This window comes from Schistocerca gregaria, chromosome 3, assembly GCF_023897955.1.
Source record: "Schistocerca gregaria isolate iqSchGreg1 chromosome 3, iqSchGreg1.2, whole genome shotgun sequence".
Classification (NCBI taxonomy): domain Eukaryota; kingdom Metazoa; phylum Arthropoda; class Insecta; order Orthoptera; family Acrididae; genus Schistocerca; species Schistocerca gregaria.
Genome location: NC_064922.1, coordinates 588572603 through 588584803, shown reverse-complemented (window position 1 = coordinate 588584803; position 12201 = coordinate 588572603). Strand labels below are relative to the sequence as shown.

The following is a 12201-nucleotide window of genomic DNA, read 5'->3' as shown; positions in this document are numbered from 1 at the left end:
TCAGTGTGAGCGTGCTCCATGGTCTTCAGGAGCGCGTCCCATACGTCGTTGCGGATTGCAGCGAGCGCTCGCTGATGTCTGTGTTATCGATTTGCATTGCAAACTTTGGCGTGGCAACGCCGTCTCCATATGATTACACAATTGAAGTTCTCGTGAGGTGACACATATGTGTACTAAATCTTGCATCTTACATACCACCAAGTATCTACAAATTCAATCACCTATTCTTCCTCTTATACCGTATACCCGCAATAAGTAAAATTTCATTATTTGCTATCCATCCTGGTGCTGAAATCTTAATGGTCAGAAGTGAAGTACACAAGTACACACCCAAATGGACAGGGAGAGATTAGGGCTTAAGGTCTTGTCGATGAAAAGGTTATTAGGGGATCGTGTACAAACGCAGATTGTGGTAAGGAAATTGGCAATGCACTTTCAAAATAAGAAGACGTGAAATCCAAATGTGCATGGATGGACGTGAATTGTATCCGTCTCCCCCCCCCCCCCCCCCCTCCATCCGAGGGTAAGTCCACAGCACTGTCTATCGAGTTCAGGCCAACTGGTACTGTGAGCCATACTTGAGCAGGAACGTGAATCTTGGCAGTTGTGACGTCCTCAGTGGGCTGCATTGTGTCCTATCGTTAGGCGTAAGAAACACCAGTCAACATTCTTCAGTTAATCTTTGCGTTTCGCGATGTCTATTGTTCTGCAAACACGAGTCCAGTAGATCACGAGATTCGCGGAACACACAAGAAGGTATCAATTGCTCGGTTCCAATTCTCAATGTATACTTGAAATCAGCGTGCTTGAGAAAGGTCGGTGCCGCAGAGATTTGATTTGTGATTGGTTAGGACATTCACGGATATTTTGTCTAATAATATTTCCGTCCACTTTTTCCCTTATGATTGCAATTAGTTTAAACCTAGATTACTAAACCCTCGTAGTATTTACGCCTGCACCTGTAATCTATTCGTGGTTCCCGCCCTTCCGTACACATGAGCGACACATGCTCTTGAGTACCTTCATAGCAAACATTGTTCTTCACAATGGATGAATTATTTATTGCCTGACTCCAGCGGTTTGCTGAGACTGCTGTAAATATTGTAGGCGTTTAGCAATGGTGTGTCTGTTTTCTAATAATTGGCACATTTGTTTTTTTGTTTAGAACGTGTCTTATTGTGGCTACTTAGATAAAATATCAAGCAATCACAGTTATTAGAGTGGTAGTTTATACCACATTCAGTGCTAATCTCGTTTTTTGCTACTGAAATTAGCACAATATGGATGGGGTTGAGTTTCTTTCGACACTGACCTACTGGGTGATTTGCTTCAAGAACTTCACCTGAGCTGCAGCAGCAGAACCTGCAACTACGTCAAGGAGGAGAAGCATGCTCATTTTGCCTTTCAAGCAAGACATGAGTGGCAACGGCATTTCGTAGTCACAGCTCAGCCGAAATTCGTGCTACATCTTGTTTAGATTGTAATAATAATGTCTGATGTAGAAGACTCTACTTATTTTGTGTGTAAATTATTTTTGGAGTTATAATTAATATCATAACGTATAACTAACTAGTGTGCGACACAGATTATGACACTTCCCCCAATAACATTTTGAGCAGCAAAATGGTCATTATAGAATATAAAACAGAACAGTTTGTACTTATGTTGCATGTAACATGCCACTGGATATTAATATTTGTAATTAACTAGTGCTTAACTTACTAAATTTTGACTCCCATCGAATAAAATTTGGAGTTGAAATGTACGGTAACATTTTTCTCCCATTTGCGCTCTGGGGAAAAGGATATTGTTCTCTGGCAGGCTCTCACACTTAACATTAATGATTAAACGCTGAGAAATGTTATTTATTTATTTATGCATTTATTTTACCTGGCAAGATTAGGGCCTTCAGGCCCTCTCTTACACCTAACCAGGCATACTCAGATTGAACGAGTTACAGTTTCTACATAACATTAAGGACATATAGCCTATTATGCAGTATTGATGTTAAAGAAAAGAATAGATATTATATCAGTAGTACAATGATAATTATAACAATAAAAAATAATTATAAGAATCAATAATAATAATAATAATAATAATAATAATAATAATAATAATGACTATGTATATGAAAGTAAACATACTTTTCTTTTCTGAATGTCAGTCCCATTGTTAGTTGGGAATTTTCTCGTTATGTTCTTGCAGATTGTGAGTTATTCTCATCGAGGAGAGACATAAAACGATAGAATGGGGTGAAAGAGATATATAAGAGGTAGATAGGTTAGAGGAAGAGAAATAGAACGGTAAAATTCGAAGCTGTGATGGAGAGGAGAAAGAAAGAGATGGGAGGGGCACAAGAATGGTGGCTATACCGTTCCTAATATGTATGTTTTGAGTTCCCTCTTGAATGTTGAGTAGTTCTGGATAAGACGCAGATCACAGGGGAGCGCGTTCCATAGTCGTATGGCTGAGATGGAGAATGACACGGAGAAAGATTTTGTGTTATGTAAAGGTACAGCCAAGATGATAGACGTATCCGATCTGGTATTGCGATTGTCTGGAAGCGCCCTAAGAATCATTGCCTTAACACCATCTAGACAGTGCAGTGAACTTGTGTAATTCTATCCTCGTTGCGGTAACAAGACATAAACAACATCTTGTCAAGCAACTGTCGGAACTGTTCCCACAAGTGTGCACAATGTCTATTTCTCTCAGAAATGGCTTAAGCTTTATTTGCCATAGTTATTATATGCTCTTATAACGTATTATTTACATGTCTAACGGATGATGACATATCATTGGACCTAGTCACAGCACAGGAAATACGGCAGAATCTTTGTGGCAGTTCTCATAAAAATGTCTCTAATAAATAAAATGGTTGAGATGCTCATCTTAGAGGCCCTTACAGACATTGAAGGAGGTATGTCGTGATCGTCCATCACACTTCCATCAACTTCAAGTTCGGGAAGCAGTAAGCGTGTTCAGTCAATCTGCGATCTCCACTACGAGCTACATATACCAGTTTGAACCAGAGTTCAGCGTCTTCCCGGGTTTCGGCACCATTTTACTTACTTGTTGAATACATGTAGCCGTGAATAACACAGTCATTACGCCTCATTTTCTGTATTTTAAGAAGCATGATGCAGGCAAAGATACAGCCAAAGATATTACATATGTACAACCAAAGATACAACATCAGCATTCTGATACTTCAAATATCACAATACCCAATGTAAACAACCGCAGCTTTACAGCACTCCCTTTTTTTCGGTAATTTGAGCACGTTTCTTACGTTATCCTCATAATTTTTATGCTATTCTCATTTCGTGGAGGCTGCGACGGAAGCAGTTGTTCAGTGGATGTCGGTCTGCCCCGTGCTCTCGTCGCGGATCAATAAAGTGAGGCCACAGTCCATCATACACAGTCACGGTACTCCCTGCTGTGAAAGTTGTTACCGTCCAATACTTGGAATGACAGTAGCGCTCCTAGCGGCAAGAAAACCATCCGCAAGGTTAATGTTCGTTTTAATTAATTTTCGACGTAAGTGGAGAAATAGTTACTGCAATTTTGCGATCCAGGCATTAATAAATTACCAAGAGACACGAATGGTTATGAAATAAATGTAAAAGCAGCGGAATTTGACTGATGTAGTGACGTAAGCTACAAATCATTCATGAAGAAATACTTTCGAATAGATATGTAGGTGCAGCTTACTCCGCTGAAATCAACAGTATAGAAACGCGTATTTCATACATAAAAAGCATGTATTTGTGTTTTTGTTTGTTGTAATTGTGGCTGACGCTTTCCCTGAGACGTAATAATTTTGTCTGCAGTCTAATGATGCGAGCATTCCTATATTACACGCGACTTTCTAATACAGTAATATTTTAATGACCTTTGCTTCAAAAGCGGGTGCGCTGAATATTGTTGCCGTTTGTGGCTCAGATGCACCAATAACTAGGGAACTGATTTCTTCGGTATTGGGAAATACTTTTGCTGTTTTTAACGTTTTATTATTACGCCTATGTGGTTTTCTCTCCAGTAGAGTTGTGATGGATCATTTGGTACGTTAAATAACATAGATGTTCGATTCCATAAAGCTTCCACCTTTGCTCATTCACTGATTTGGCTGGAAGTGTACACAAAGAAAACTTCACGTTCATGAGTAGATACACGACGTCTTTCTGCAAAAGCACAGACCTTCTGTTCTTACTAGCCATTTTTTGTTCTTCAATAAATATCCGTAGGTTTCAAGAGAATCGTAAATAGACTGCAGTGGGTCAAGGTAACTTATCCCTTTGAAATATGTTACACGGATGCAAGCTGCGATGTATAGTGCATGAGGGCTTAATTAAATACACTGCAAATATTTTTAGTTTTAGTCGCTGGTTGTCCGATTACGAAGTCTCGTAACTGGTTGGCACTGACTAGTATTAATCCGCAATCTGACTGCGTAGAATAACAAAGAATGTAAGGAAATTTCCGTTAACACAATTAATTAATTAAGTCCCCAGCAACTACAAAAGGTACCAAACAACAAAACACAAGTGTAACTGTTCTGTGTGTGGAAGTGTGATTCAACGTACACATCTGTCACGGTTCTTCCACAATAAGACAAGATGCTTTAAACGCCATTTACAATGAAGTAATTAAAAAAAACCAGAAATACTATGGTTGCACATAGAAACCAAAATTAAACTCTAATACATGAACACAAGCCAAATGCTTTGTTGACTGAACCTGTGACCAAGAGGCATTGTTATTTGGGAGATTTAAAATACAAAAATGTTTTTATTACCTCATATATATTGACGAAATATACACTCTGACCCTTAAAACATCCCCAATCGAGCAGCATCGGCTGTGTAGCCCATCAGATCAACTGCACACGACATGCTCACAACTAGTACTGCTATCGACACCCTCCCCCAAGCACTGCCCACGGCAACCTCAGAACTACTACTGCCCACAGCAGCTTCTGAACAAGCACTGCCAGTGGATGCGGCTGAATAATACTCTTTGGCGCAATCTCTGGCGTTGTGACTCAGTGTAGCCACCTTTCATATGACCCTCCTCCACGGGCTAGAATTTGATGGTATTTTTGGCAGCATTGGTGGTGAAAATACCACCAAATTCGTCCAAAAAAATACAGACAAAACTAAAAGATAATTTTAATAAGTAAATACCACATAACTAAATAAATTTCGGCTTTGCACTGACCCTTCAGTAACCTAATATATAAAATACAGTAAGGAATACAAATGCTTGCATACATGTGATTTTACATAGTAGTTTACACAAGTATCATTTGTTAAACAATGTGGTTAAACAAATTCAATCATTAGCGTCAGCGATGACGAATAGGTGCAGGTAAGAGTTTCATAACATTTCATAAACAGTAAACACACAAAAAATCTGTTTATACAAATATTCACATAAAATCCTTTCAGTAGTTCAATAAACAAGTAGGACTCCTACAGTAGTTGACATTTCGAGCAGTAGCACCCAGCAATGGTCAACAGGTGCAAACAGCAGTCTCATGACATTTCATCAGCAGTATTTAAACAGCTCCAACAGTGGCACCCATTAATGTTGAACAGGTGCAGACAGCAACAAGTGACATCATCAGTAGTAGCAGTTCCATCAGTGGCACCCAGGAACGTTGAACAGGTGCAGACACCAACAAGTAACATCATTCCAGTAGAAGCAATCCATCAGTGGCACCCAGTAATGTTGAACAGGTGCAGACAGCAACAAGTAACATCATTACAGTAGAAGCAGTTCCATTAGTGGGACCCAGCAATGTTGAACAGGTGCAGGTAACAGTCCATAATATTCACTACCAGTAATCAGACAGTTCATCAGAGTTTATCATCAGAAATTAAATATTTCCAAGTGGCACCCACCAATGTTAATACGTGTGAGCACGAACAACAGTTTCAATGCACACACAATTGCTTTTACAAAATTATTTTCAATGCTCTTACACTAACCGTAGAAATTATAATAAACATACAAATGATATCAGATAATTGTCATATTAACTATCAAAAATACACAAGTATCAGGAAACCTATAATACACTCCTGGAAATGGAAAAAAGAACACATTGACACCGGTGTGTCAGGCCCACCATACTTGATCCGGACACTGCGAGAGGGCTGTACAAGCAATGATCACACGCACGGCACAGCGGACACACCAAGAACCGCGGTGTTGGCCGTCGAATGGCGCTAGCTGCGCAGCATTTGTGCACCGCCGCCGTCAGTGTCAGCCAGTTTGCCGTGGCATACGGAGCTCCATCGCAGTCTTTAACACTGGTAGCATGTCGCGACAGCGTGGACGTGAACCGTATGTGCAGTTGACGGACTTTAAGCGAGGGCGTATAGTGGGCATGCGGGAGGCCGGGTGGACGTACCGCCGAATTGCTCAACACGTGGGGCGTGAGGTCTCCACAGTACATCGATATTGTCGCCAGTGGTCGGCGGAAGGTGCACGTGCCCGTCGACCTGGGACCGGACCGCAGCGACGCACGGATGCACACCAAGACCGTAGGATCCTACGCAGTGCCGTAGGGGACCGCACCGCCACTTCCCAGCAAATTAGGGACACTGCTGCTCCTGGGGTATCGGCGAGGACCATTCGCAACCGTCTCCATGAAGCTGGGCTACGGTCCCGCACACCCTTAGGCCGTCTTCCGCTCACGCCCCAACATCGTGCAGCCCGCCTCCAGTGGTGTCGCGACAGGCGTGAATGGAGGGACGAATGGAGACGTGTCGTCTTCAGCGATGAGAGTCGCTTCTGCCTTGGTGCCAATGATGGTCGTATGCGTGTTTGGCGCCGTGCAGGTGAGCGCCACAATCAGGACTGCATACGACCGAGGTACACAAGGCCAACACCCGGCATCGTGGTGTGGGGAGCGATCTCCTACACTGGCCGTACACCTCTGGTGATCGTCGAGGGGACATTGAATAGTGCACGGTACATCCAAACCGTCATCGAACCCGTCGTTCTACCATTCCTAGACCGGCAAGGGAACGTGCTGTTCCAACAGGACAATGCACGTCCGCATGTATCCCGTGCCACCCAACGTGCTCTAGAAGGTGTAAGTCAACTACCCTGGCCAGCAAGATCTCCGGATCTGTCCCCCATTGAGCATGTTTGGGACTGGATGAAGCGTCGTCTCACGCGGTCTGCACGTCCAGCACGAACGCTGGTCCAACTGAGGCGCCAGGTGGAAATGGCACGGCAAGCCGTTCCACAGGACTACATCCAGCATCTCTACGATCGTCTCCATGGGAGAATAGCAGCCTGCATTGCTGTGAAAGGTGGATATACACTGTACTAGTGCCGACATTGTGCATGCTCTGTTGCCTGTGTCTATGTGCCTGTGGTTCTTTCAGTGTGATCATGTGATGTATCTGACCCCAGGAATGTGTCAATAAAGTTTCCCCTTCCTGGGACAACGAATTCACGGTGTTCTTATTTCAATTTCCAGGAGTGTATTTATGGGTGTCAGTGCAAGCTACAACAAACAAGTAAAATAATATTTAATAGATAGGTCAGTACCAATTATTTGGGATTGGGAAAGGAAAACACACTCATTCATCTTTCATCCACATTTTAGTACTACTGTGTAATTGAATAGTGTTAACTGTGTAAATGCAATTCTGTCAGAATTTGATGCTCAATATGTGTATCAAGTAGTAGTGGTACAGTGTATAAGAGTCAATAATAGTTAGTCAACGTCAAAGTCATCATGTCAAGACCAATGTTTGCCAAGCCAACTTTTTCTGAACAACTGTCAGTGCGCCAAGATATCAAGATATGCAAATACTTCCTCTCTTCAGCTTATTGATTTAACAAAGTGTGTGTGTAGACAATCTTCCTTCTACTTGAGTGTTGTAGTCTGCCTTCTTCATCCTCCTTGTTCCATATAAACCAACAAAAAAAAATGCTCCTCACTTACTTTACCTCTTATCCACCAAAACTCCAACAATCATCAGCAATACATAATCTTAATACTTCAATAATACCTCTTACGTTGATACATATAAACCTTATCATCAATATCATTTACTTTACCTCTTGTCCACCTAAAGTCCAATAATCATCAATTTCACACAATCTCAATACCTCAATAATACCTCTTCAGTACGTCGATACATATAAACCTTATCACCAATATCATTTCACTTCCATAACAACTCTTTCCTCTAGTCAGTCTCCTCGAACGAGTATAGATAAAATCCTAGTGCAAACTTCAATTCATAATCCCATACAATCCGAAGACACAATGTCCACACACAACGATTGTGTAATCCACCTGGCACAAATCTTCTACTCATTATTAATTATAAAATACGTTTTGGATACCTTGTCCATCATTAAATAAAAGAAATGCATACATGATCTCTAATAGCCTTTAGTTTGAATAACTTTCAGTAAGTAAGTACGAGTACAGAGTGCGAAAGATCGTAATATTTCACAGTGTGTACACCACTTCAAGAAGCATGGCAAAACAGAAGCAAACATGTGCAGTATTTATTGTGTCAAGCGTCACTTGCTATTTCAATTGCTCACGAAGAATGCAGTGTAATAACTGTCAATGGTCTAAACCTAGTGTTGGTATGTCATGTCGTTAGCTTCCTTTCTGTTAGCATAAATTTATACAGCTTCCATAAAACCTCCAGCTCATGTGACTTCAATGAAGTTTCTTATACCAATGTCGTTCGTAGAATTATACCAGTTAATTTTCTTATCTTAAAATATAAAGCATTGAGCGTAAGCAAATCTTGCAATATCGAGTAAATATACCAGTAGAGAACAGAATGTTAACAAGTGGATGTAGCACAATCCCTATAACGAGGCTCTGCCAAGCGAACAATTTATAATTAATACCATAGTGTGGACTAAACTCCATGTTCTTACACCGTACATCAGCATTTCTATATACCAAATTAAAGAATAGTTATGACAACGAAGCAGAAATGTGTAAATATGCCATCTATACGCAATGCAGCAAATATATATGTCTCACATAATAAACAGGTCGTTAGCATCATATCAGCATAAGCAAATAAATGTTCATATGTAATCTTAATAAGTAAACATGAAGGCGTAAGCAGATAAATCACAAAGTATAACTTACATACATAACCATATCAGCACAACTAATCAGATGACAATTATAATTTAAGTAAACAAGCACAGCAGGCACATAATAAAAAAAATGTGACATCAGTAAAAAAAGCAGTGCAGCCAAGCGATGCATAATATAAGTAACAACCCTGTTCATTTATCAATTATTGTCAAAATCAGTAAATGTACGCAAGCATGTCGCTTCACAAGTAAATTCATAACACATAAAATTTAGCACAAAATATAAATCACGTAATCGCGAGCAGCAAATTACGTATAAAGTACATACCTAAGAAGAAATATGTTACCTGAAAAATAAACTCAATTAATAGTTACCTTTTTAGTTTATTAGTTTTTTCTTCGAAATTACATTCTTCCTGAAATTTTCTCGACAGCAAGTCCTCTTAACGTCGGACACACACAGAATTTACCTAAAGTTCTTAAATATTTTCTACAACTGTATCCTGAAAAAAACTGAATGTTAATAACATAGTTTATCAAGTCACTATAGCTTTATACTGAATTTATTCGAAGAAATTAGAATGTGTATTTGTTTACAGCTGTCAGTGCATTCGCACTGAGCGCTCGATCAGCTGTAGGTACCCGTGACGTAGGAAGTAATTGTTTGCGGTCAACGATTGCCTTGGGAGGCACGCAGACTTGACTGTTGCTTTGAGTTTGTGTCGCCGCAGGAACACGGCACGGTATCCTTGTATTCTTTGCGTGTTTACACGTAACTGTTAGGCTCTCAAAAGTATGTCATTCCACAAAAAATTTAACGTTCGATATATGATGTATTGCCTTAGAGCGCTGAGATTTAAGAGTTTCTACTTCGACAGTGTTATAATGAATAATTTTACGAACCCTATATGGACCGTTATAAAGCAGAAAAAAATTTGCGACACAAGCCTTTTCCTTTGTGAGACAAACGATGAGACTTAATCGACACCTTTCGACCAACTGACAAGGTTTTTAAACGACCAGGACGTTTAGCTGATTTCTCTCTTCTAGCAGCCGCTGATGCAATATTTTGTGGAGCCAGGTTGACAACTTCAGAATGCCGCAGTTTCCGTGAAGGCGGAAAAGGAACGATTTCAGAAATGCGGTTTGTCGGTGCTTTATTTTTTAATATCAATACAGGCGGTAACAAAGTTGAATCATAATGGAGTTCATTCAGACTGTTTTGAAAAATATGAAAATACTGATCCCACGTTCTGTGATTCTGATGACAATAAAGTCGACACAATTTATTGATTTCCTTCATCCATTTCTCTGAAGCGTTAGACTGAGGGTGAAAAAGTGAAATGAAAATTGGTTTAATCTTACGACGCCGTAGAGTACGAACCCAAATTTTGGAGTGAAACTGTGATCCATTATCTGATATAACCTTATCAACATGTCCCACTTCTTTAAGAAAATGTTTAATGAAAGCATTAGATACTGAACGAGCTGTTGCTTTACGTAAAGGTGTAAAACACACATATTTTGATGTCAATTCTACTGCTACCAAAATTTACGCAAAACGATTAGTAGAACGACCCACTGGACCGAACAAATCGACTGCAGCCATCTCCTTTAATTTTGCTGGAATGATAGGAAACAACGGTGCTCTATGAGAAATAGTTGGCGGCTTAGCCTTTTGACATAATTTGAATTTGGCAAGAATAAATCGAATACTTTTTTCCATATTAATGAAGTAGCAATTTTCTCGCATTTTATGAAAGCATTTTATGGGACCAAAGTGTGCATAACTGAAATGTGTATACCAAATCAATTTATTAACCCAGTCATTTGGAATGCAAACTAACCATTCAGAGTTGTCGACCGATTTTTGTTTAAAAAGAATATCATTGCGAACTAAATAGTACTGTCTAATCGGTACGCTTTCTTTTCTCCATCACTTCTCCTTAATATCCTTCCAGATTGGATTCTTATTTTGCTCCTTAGCGATGTCGTGGAGCGAAGACGAAATAAAATTTTCAAACGCAACACCTTGCATATACATCAGACAATAATTGTATTCTTTGCATTCCTTCTCAGCACTTTGTTTTAAACCCATAGGTGCACGTGATAAAGCATCAGCAATAATATTTGAAGTATCCTATATGTAAACAATACTAAAGTCAAATTCCTGTAGATACAGCGCCCATTGTGACAATCTTCCATGTGTAAATTTTGTTGACATACAAAATTCCAGAGCTCGATGATCGGTATAAAACAAAATGATGCGAAATTTTTGGAAAGCCCATACAACAGCCAAAGCTTCAAGTTCCGTAATAGAATACTTCTTTTCTGATTTAGAGAGAACACGACTTCCAAATGAATTAGTTTTCTGTACTAGAACGCCGTTTTCTTCTATCTCTTGAAATAAATGTGCACCTATTATTTTCTATGATAAGTCCGTCGCCAAACAAAAATCTTTAGATAAATCCGGATGTGAAAGAAGTGGAGCAGCAACTAAAGCATCACGAAGTTGTTCAAATTCTGATTGAGCTTCCTCATCCCAACACCAATTAGAATTCTTTCCAGATAGTTCACATAAACGAGGTGTACCCTACTTGTCCAATCTAACAAAGCGTCTAAGAAAATTACAGACACCAAGGAAACTACGAACATCACGTTTTGTAGTAGGAACAGCATAATTACGAATAGCGTCTAGTTTCTCTGGATCAGGAAAAATACCTTCTGTAGAAATAATATGACCAAGAAATTTCACCTGACAACGACCAAATTCAGATTTTTCCAGGTTCACTGTAATTCCAACTCTTGCAAAAATATGTATTAATGAATCCAAAATTTTGTTATGCTCACTCCAAGAACGTGTAGCAATAAGAATATCGTCAACACATGAAGTAATATTGTCACGAAGATAAACAGGTAAAATTTCGTTTAAACTACGAATGAATGCTGCTCAAGGTACAGTAAGTCCAAACGGTAATTTCCAAAATCACTTTTGGGTAAAATACACTCCTGGAAATTGAAATAAGAACACCGTGAATTCATTGTCCCAGGAAGGGGAAACTTTATTGACACATTCCTGGGGTCAGATACATCACA

At 39.7% G+C, this 12201-nt stretch overlaps 1 protein-coding gene across 1 annotated transcript in view; it reads left to right on the top strand.

The window, feature by feature from the left end:
- The window catches only part of LOC126355991 (UDP-glucosyltransferase 2-like), a 120024-nt gene that overhangs the window by 21378 nt on the left and 86445 nt on the right, over positions 1-12201 (top strand). The gene's annotated exons all lie outside the window — the stretch shown is intronic.